Source organism: Phoca vitulina, unplaced genomic scaffold, assembly GCF_004348235.1.
Source record: "Phoca vitulina isolate PV1807 unplaced genomic scaffold, GSC_HSeal_1.0 scaffold383, whole genome shotgun sequence".
In the NCBI taxonomy this organism is placed as follows: Eukaryota; Metazoa; Chordata; class Mammalia; order Carnivora; family Phocidae; genus Phoca; species Phoca vitulina.
This window is the reverse complement of record NW_022590070.1, coordinates 3,987-12,844: the sequence shown is the minus strand read 5'-3', so window position 1 is coordinate 12,844 and position 8,858 is coordinate 3,987. Positions and strand designations below refer to the sequence as shown.

Below are 8,858 nucleotides of genomic sequence, written 5' to 3'. Positions count from 1 at the left end.
GATATAATGCAGAATCGTGGCAGGACTAATTTTTTAATAGCCTTATTTGTCACAGTCCTATAGCTATTAAGAGTCAAAGTGTCTTACTGGGTTTTTTTCAGTTATACTTTTCATTTTCATCAAGGCAAGTATATGTACTTGCCTTGGTGACTTTTGTATATTTTGTACATTTATGTATATTGTATGCTTATAGGTTATATATTTGGATTCATTGTAAATGGGTCTCTAGTAAGTTTTAAGGATCCATTATTGGACACTTTTGGTCATGTAACTGGCAACATATGGGTTTCTTGAGTATTTGGTTTTATCTCCAGTTCCCCACCACAATTGTTAGATTAAAATGTGTCAGTTATGAAATGGTAAGTCAGAAGAATTCTAACCATTGACTGCATGTTTCAGCCTGATAATGCATGTTTAGTTTATTTTTGTTTTTAATTTTATCATTTTAGTAACAATGATGATGTTACATTGATTTCTGTGGAAAGTCCTAATTTGACAACTCCAATTACATCAAATCCAACAGGTATCTTAAGTTGATTAAAATACGATCTATGAAATTAGAAAGCCTCAAATCAGTATTTGCTTAAAATAGAGAATTGAATATTATCTTTCATTAAAATAAAATTTTTAATTCTTTCAAGTGTTTTAATTTATATGTAATTATATATTATAATTTAATAATATGATTAATATTATCTGAATAAATAAATGATTCCTTCATATAATTGAGGTTTCTTTCTAACCTCGTGTTTATCAATTTATGGCCTTTTGTTTGTTTACTGTGTTTAATGGATTTGTAAGGTACAAAACTACTTAACCTTTCATATATTTCATTATTTTTCTGTGTTTGCTCTGCCTGTGTTGGTGGTAGTGATTTGGTTTTGTCTGTCTTTTTGTTTTATCTTAAGATTTAAAGTTTGGCTATTCTTTAGCATCTTTGATTTTTTTTTTTAACTTTTGGTTTTTTGAGAATACTTTGTTCCTCTTTAGAGTTTCTGTCTTATACTTATGTAAAAATCTTTACCCTCAGATTTCTAATAAAGTTCCTCTCCCTTAAAATGGCTATCTTGTTGGCCTATTAAGTCCTCATTCAAAATTTCCCATTTCTTTTTCATGTTTTACTATTTTAGAGTATTTGCCTCTTGATTTCAGAAAGCTTTGCCTTCACTTACAGAGCCACTCAATTGCTCCCAGGGCTCAGACTGTTAAGATTGTGAATCAGATATTTACAAGCATTTATCTGAGGTTTTCTCCTGGTTCTAGATAGAATGCTCCTCAGTCATCTCCAGAGTCTGGGTTAGAGATACTGTGAATAAAGAATGTGTACATTTCCAAGTCTGTTTCCTCAAATGCCATATCAATTTACAGATGGATTTTCAAAAAAGAGTCACTAATATAGTTGTAAAGTTACAGAAGGACAAAATCTTTTGAATCCAAATTAGATTTTTTTTTGTTTGAATTGGTTCCTTGGTCTTTGGAATAGGTAATGTCAATTGAATTACTTTTTTGTGATTATGTAATAAATGGTTAATGAGCATCCTCATTGTGTTTCAGCATTCATATATTACAAAGTTCATAAATGTTTAATAGTTTACTAAATTTGTCAAATGTTGATATTTTAATAATTTTCTTCCAGATACTGGAAAAACTACATCAGGAAATTCTAACAATTCTAATAATTCACCTGGTGCTGAAACAGAAGTTACGGTAGGTAATAAATGTTGTCTCTGAATGTTGTTTATTTGAGTATGTTAGTTCTATGAACTTTAGTGTCGCTACCTGGGGGGATGACTTAGTTTTGTCATTCATTCTTTGGGAGATTCTTTCTCTGTGAAATTAATGCCTGACTAGTTAGCATACCCAGATTCCAGGCTAGCTTAAACATTAAAACAGTGACAAACATATTTCACAACCATACTTATTTACCACACTAACTCAGATTTTGCTTAGTCATATTCTCAGAAACCATATAGTATTTCATGAGCTTCTCTCTCCTAATAGAGTTAAACGGTAAGGACTTACAAAATATTCAGTCTCCAGCTTCTAAATGGCAATTTAGAATCTGTGTTTTCTTTTTTTTAAATATTTTCTGCTATTGAGGCAAAATCTTAGTTTTTTAACAACTTTTCAGGCTGTAGAGAAGAAGAAATTTGATTCTGTAATTGATCTGACAAAAGAAGCCCTATCAAACTGCAGCACAGGTAAGAGATTTGTCTTTCCTTTTAAGAAAGAGGGAAGGTAGCAGTTCAGAAAGTATTTGACCCATTTATAAAGTTTTAGTGTGTTAGTGTGTGTGTGTATATAGCTCTATGCAATTTTGTCATGTATAGATTCACGTAATGGTCACCACAATCAACTTGCACAACTATCCATGGGTGTTATATGATGATATAGTATGTGTCTTTTTGAGATTGACTTCTTTAACTTAGCATAATTCCCCCACAGGTCCTCAGAGTTGCATCAGTAGTATTGCTTTTTAGTGTTGAGTAGTATTCCATGGTGTAGATGTATAATAGTTTATATGTTCACTCACTGAAAGATAGCTGGACTGTTTGGGGGCTATTATGAATCTCTTTTCTGGTACATACCTTTTTTCTTTATATCAGTAGCACTGTGAGAGGGTACTAGGGCATAACATGAAAACGTAGAGGAAAGAACGACAACAGTGCCCTCTTTCTCAGATTTAAACAGGAAGAAGTAAAATATAGTCATCTGGGGCTAGTCATCAGTTATAAAGCTTCACCTCTTAATAACTGCACTTGAATGTTCTTGATACTCTTGATAAAATCTTGGAATACCACTTATTAGCATTAGAAAATTATGTAATATTTAAAAATGGAGAGTAGCATAGGAAATATATAGCCAGTTCCTTCTCCCCTTTCAACTGTGGATCCAGACAAAGGTTAGAACCATGGGAATCTCCAGGTACCTCATGATAGAATTAAAAAACCCTTCAGTTTCCAGTTTCATGATGAAAATTAGAAGTATAAATTTGAGGGGTGGGGCGCCTGGGTGGCTCAGTCAGTTAAGCGTCTGCCCACAGCTCGAGTCATGATCCCAGGGTCCTGGGATCAAGTCCCTCATCAGGCTCCCTGCTCAGCAGGAAGCCTGCTTCTCCCTCTCCCTCTGCCTGCTGCTCCCCCTGCTTGTACTCTGTCAAATAAATAAATAAAATCTTAAAAATAAATAAATAAATTTGAGGGGTGCCTGGGTGGCTCAGTCAGTTAAGCGTCTGCCCACAGCTCGGGTCATGATCCCAGGGTCCTGGGATCGAGCCCTGCTTCCGGCTCCCTGCTCTGTGGGGAGCTTGCTTCTCCCTCTCTCTCTGCCTGCCACTTTCCCTGCTTGTGCTCTCTCGGTCAAATAAATACATAAAATCTTAAAAATATATATATAAATTTGAAAAATGATTTGGGAATCTATAATAATTAGTTACTTTTTAACTAAGATTATTAAATCATTTCTAAACTATAGGGTACAAGATTTAAGATACAGTAAAATAAAAGGTATGAATACAGATTCATCAGTGCTTTCGAAAATAAAGCAGACCTCTAAGTTGTGGGGGCCTTCAGTTTGAAATCTAGCAGTTGGACGGATAGATCATGCTAATTCATGCTGCTGACTCATGATAATGTGAGTCTGTTCATCTTGTAGAGTGTCCAGTTCTGAATAAAGGTATAGTTTGTCAGGTCAAACCTGGACTGTTTCCCATATTCCCAGGCTTAATGAACGGTATCACCAGCTCACCCAGTTTCCCAAGCTAGACATGAGTCGCTTTTGACTCTTGGATCTGCCTCATTCCACTGTGTAGTCAGTTTTCAAGGCCATCAGTTCTGTCTCCTGAAAAGCTAACGCGTCCAGTCCATAGATTTCCTTATTTCAAAATTCCATCATCTTTAGCCTGCTCTACTGCCATAACTTAGTAACCAATGTTTCTACCCTAACTTACTGCTTCTAGTCAGTCTCCCAAGCTGCCACTAAAACACTACTTCCTGTATATAAACCTGGTTATGTTTTTGTTTTTAGGATAAAATCCAAACTCCTTAGAAAGATAGAATCCTTACTGACTTAGACCCTGAAAACTTTTCTAGCTTATGTTCTACAAATCCCTTACCTGTGCCTTAATAGTTTCTCAATAGGTAATGCTTCTCCTCTCCTTACCACCTCTGCATGTGCAGTTCTCTTTGCTAGGAATGTTCTCCTCTCTCTGTCTCCGCAGGTGTGTCTGATGACCCCACCCTTCATTCTTTCATATTCACTTTAGACACTTAGGCTGGACTGTTCCTTTCAGGCTCCCCTTACCATTGGTATTTAGTGCACACCTGTATTGTAGCTATATTACATTGCTCTGTCATTGTTTCTTTACATATGTCTTCCTGAAAGGACTCAGTTCTTTTCAGTGTCAGCGGCTTTCTTAATCTGTAAGTTTCCATCCTTTTAGCACAACGCTTAGCACATAGTATACTTTTTCCAAAAAATATTGAATTAATGCAGATTTTCCACTAAAGAGTTTTAAAGGAAATATAAGTTTACATACTGTGAATGGGAGTGTAAATCTTTCTGGGAGACCTTTTGTCAACATCAAAAACTTTACAAATATGTAAGCCTTTGACCCCAAAATTCTTTGAATAGTTACCTAAAGAAATTAAAATTAAGTATATAGGGAAGTATAAAAATGTTCATCACAGTGCTGTGTGTGAAAAATAAAACTTTGGAAACCCTTAAATTTCTAGAAATAAAGGATCAATTGCACAAATTAGATTTATATGATACAGCAGTATTCAGCCATTAAAAATAGTGTTGTAGAAGTATGTGTGTTGATGTAAATGTGTTAGTAATGTAACGAGAAAAAAGTCATAAATGTATATGGAGAGAGTAGGATGGAGTAAAGGGCCCAGACTTAACTTTTCTGCCATAAACAACCACAAACTAAGTAAGATGTAATAAAAAAATTTTCAGATATTGCAGTATAGGACTACAGTCCCTGAGAGAAGGGAATGAATGAGATGAGCTGTACAGAGTGCCCAGCTTTCCTCCTAGACTGCGGTGCAGTGGAGGAACTCCCAAGCAGAGAATGGCTGTCTTGCTGAGGTGAGGAAACAGAGATTCATTCAGAGAGGTTGAGGCACCAGGAATGAAGGGAAAGAGTATAGTGTCAGAAGGAGGGAGCCACTCAGAGAAGGAGCTCCAGGAGGTTAGCATAGAGTCCTCTTGAATTCTTGCTGAAGTATTAAGCCACACATGCATGGAGTAAAACCCCATAAATCTTGGCAGAGAATGACCAAAGAGCTTTATGCTCAGAGGTGGGAAATGTTTCAGTTCTGACCAGCTGTAGTGGCAGATTCTTACTGAACATCTGGGTATAAACTCATCTTAGAACAAAGGCAACTGTAGCCTTACCCTAATAAAACCAAAAAAACAAGCTTTGAAAGGATTGAGCTGAACTACATATAACTCAATAGCTTATCACACAGCCCACTGTGTTCTGTTAAAAGAAGAGAATGGAATTCAACACAAAACCATTTAAAATTTATAATATCCATCATCCAATTTAAAAAAAAATCACTAGAGATACAGAGACCAAAAAATGGAATCCATAACCAGGAGAAAAATCAGTCAATAGAAACAAACTTAGAAATGACAGAGATGACAGAATTAACAGACAAGGACTTTGAAAGAGCTGATAGAAATATGCTCAAAAGGGCACCCGGCTGGTTCAGTCAGTAAAGCATGCAACTCTTGATCTTGAGGTTGTGAGTTTGAGCCCTGCATTGGGGGCAGAGATTACATAAATAAAATTTTAAGAATTAAAAAAAAAGAAATATGCTCAAAGATAAAAAGTGAACAGGAACAAAATAAGAGAAATAAAAGATACAAAATAGAACCAAATTTAAAAAAAGAAAATACTTAAAGTTCCATGGATGGAATATAATCAGCATATTAGACAAGGAAGAAGGAAAACAAATTGGTAAACTGGAAGAAATAGTACCTGACCAAATAGTTTGGAAAGAAACTATCCAAATTAAAGAAGGATTTAAAAGAGAAAAGGAAAAAGGCTGGAAAAAAGGAATCAGACTTTTAATGAACTGTGGGATAACATCAAGTGGTCCAACGTACACGTATGGTCAGAAGTCTTCTAAATTTAATGAAAAGTACAAACTTACATAATTAAGAACTTCAGTAAATTCCAAGCAGGATAAATACAAAGAAAACCGTATCAAGGTACATCATAATCCATTCCTGAAAACCAATGATAAAAAGAAAAATCTTAAAAGCAAACAGAAAACAAAACAAAACGTTTTTTTCAAGAAAAAAATGTTTTCATACCCTAAAATATAGAGAAGAACAAAGAATTCAGTTTTCTCAATTGGAATGATATAAACCAAATGAAAGTCAAAAGACATCATTGAGAGGCTAGGGTAAAAAAAAAAAAAAAATCCTTAACCTAAAATTCTATATCCACCAAGTATCTTTCAAAAGTGAAAGCAAAATTAAGACTTTTTCATATAAAACTTGCTGTCAGCAAACCTTCATTATCAAAAATAGAGGCACCTGGGTGGTACAGTTGGTTGAGCATCCAACTCTTGGCTTCAGCTCAAGTCATGATCTCAGGATCGTGAGATAAGCCCCACATGGGGCTCCGCGCTTGGCACGGAGTCTGCTTGAGATTCTCTATCCCTCTCCCTCTGCCCCTCCCACTCATGCTCTCTCTCTATATAGAATAAATAAATCTTCAAAAAAATAAAGGAAGTTCTTCAAGCAAAATGAACATGATATCAGATGGAAAGTGGGTCTACATGAAGGAATATAACACCATATTGTAGAGCTTATAACATATAGAAGTTAACATATGACAGCAGTGCTGCGTAAGATGATCAGGGGAATGGACATATGCTGTCGTGAGGGTCTCACATTATATGACTAGTATGTTATTTGAAGACAGACTAATAAGTTATAAAAGATACATATGGTAATGCCTAGAGCAATAATTTTTTTAAGTGGAAGTCTAGCTAATACTAGTGAAGATAAAATGGGATTTTTTACATAATCCAAGAGAAGTCACAAGAAAATGCAAAGAACAAATGAGACTAATAGAGAACAAAAGACAAGATGGTAGATTTAAATCTTACCATATTGATAATTAGAATAAGCATAAGTGGTCTAACATTAAAAAGCAGACATTGTTGGACTGGATAAAAAAAAAACAAGACCCACCTGCATGATAATTATATGATGCACTTTAAATATAAATATATGCATAGGTTAAAATTAAAAGGATGGAAGAAGACAACTAGGCAAAAGCATGCAAATACTAATTATGACAAAGCTGGAGTGACTGTGTTATCGTAAAAACACTTCAAAACAAGGAATATTACCAGAGATAAAGAAGACTGTTTCAGGTGGCCAACAGACACATGAAAAAATGCTCAGCATCACTCAGGATCAGGGAAGTACAAATCAAAACCACAGTGAGATACCATGTCACGCTGGTCAGAATAGCTAAAATTAACAAGTCAGGAAACAACAGATGTTGGTAAGGATGTAGAGAAAGGGGAACCCTCTTACACTGTTGATGGAAATGCAACCTGCTGCAGCCACTCTGGAAAAAAGTTAAAAATATAGCTACCCTACAACCCAGCAATTGTACTACGGGGTATTTATCCAAAGGAAACAAACATAGTGATTCAAAGGGGGCACATGCCCACCAGTGTTCATAGCAGCGATGTCCACAATAGCCAAACTATGGAAAGAGCTCAGATATCTATCGACAGATGAATGGATAAAGAAGATGTGGTATATATATACAATGGAATATTACTCAGCCATCAGAAAGAATGAAATCTTGCCATTTGCAATGACATGGATGGAACTAGAGGGTATTACAATAAGTGAAATAAGTCAGTCAGAGAAAGATAAATACCATATGATTTCACTTTTATGTGGAATTTAAGAAATAAAAACATGAACATAGGAGAAGGGAAGGAAAAATAAAGCAAGAGGAAAATAGGGAGGCAAACCATAAGAGATGCTGAACTCTAGGAAACAAACTGAGGGTTGCTGGAGGGGAGGTGGGTGGGGGGAAGGGATAATTGGGTGATGGGCATTAAGGAGGGCACGTGATGTAATGAGCACTGGGTGTTATATACAACTGATGGATCACTAAATTCTACCTCTGAAATTAATTTTTTTTAATTTTTTTATTGTTATGTTAATCCCCATACATTACATCATTAGTTTTAGATATAGTGTTCCATGATTCATTGTTTGTGCATAACACCCAGTGCTCCATGCAGAACGTGCCCTCCTCAATACCCATCACCAGGCTAACCCATCCTCCCAACCCCCTCCCCTCTAGAACCCTCAGTTTGTTTTTCAGAGTCCATTGTCTCTCATGGTTCTTCTCCCCCTCCGATTTCCCCCCCTTCATTCTTCCCCTCCTGCTACATTCTTCTTCTTCTTTTTTTCTTTCTTAACATATATTGCATTACCTGTCCTCTGAAATTAATTTTAAAAAAATTTCATAATAAAGAAGTCATTTCATCAGGAAGATCCAAGGAAACCTACATGTGTATGCATATAATTGTAAAATTTCAAAATTCCTGATGCAAAAACTGATAGGATGAAATGATAAATAGAAAAATAAACAATTATAATTGGAGGTTCTATCACTCCGTTCTCAGTAATTCGTAAGGTATGCAGACAGAAACTGAAGTTATAAAACCTGAGCAACACTACCAACCCAACTTAACCTACTTGACATTTGTGGAGTGCTCAGTCCAAGCACAGTAGAGTACACATTCTCATTAAATGCATATGAAACAAGCAGTAAGATAGGTTGGGTTCTGGACTGCAAAACT

General features: G+C 35.5%; 1 long non-coding RNA gene across 1 annotated transcript; it reads left to right on the top strand.

Annotated features, from left to right (window-relative positions):
• The first annotated feature begins 358 nt into the window (after window positions 1–358).
• On the top strand, window positions 359–2,219 carry LOC116629206. Its single transcript, XR_004298713.1, has 3 exons — window positions 359–523; window positions 1,637–1,707; window positions 2,132–2,219. It is a non-coding gene; the product is annotated as an uncharacterized LOC116629206 (long non-coding RNA).
• The last annotated feature ends 6,639 nt before the right edge of the window (window positions 2,220–8,858 follow it).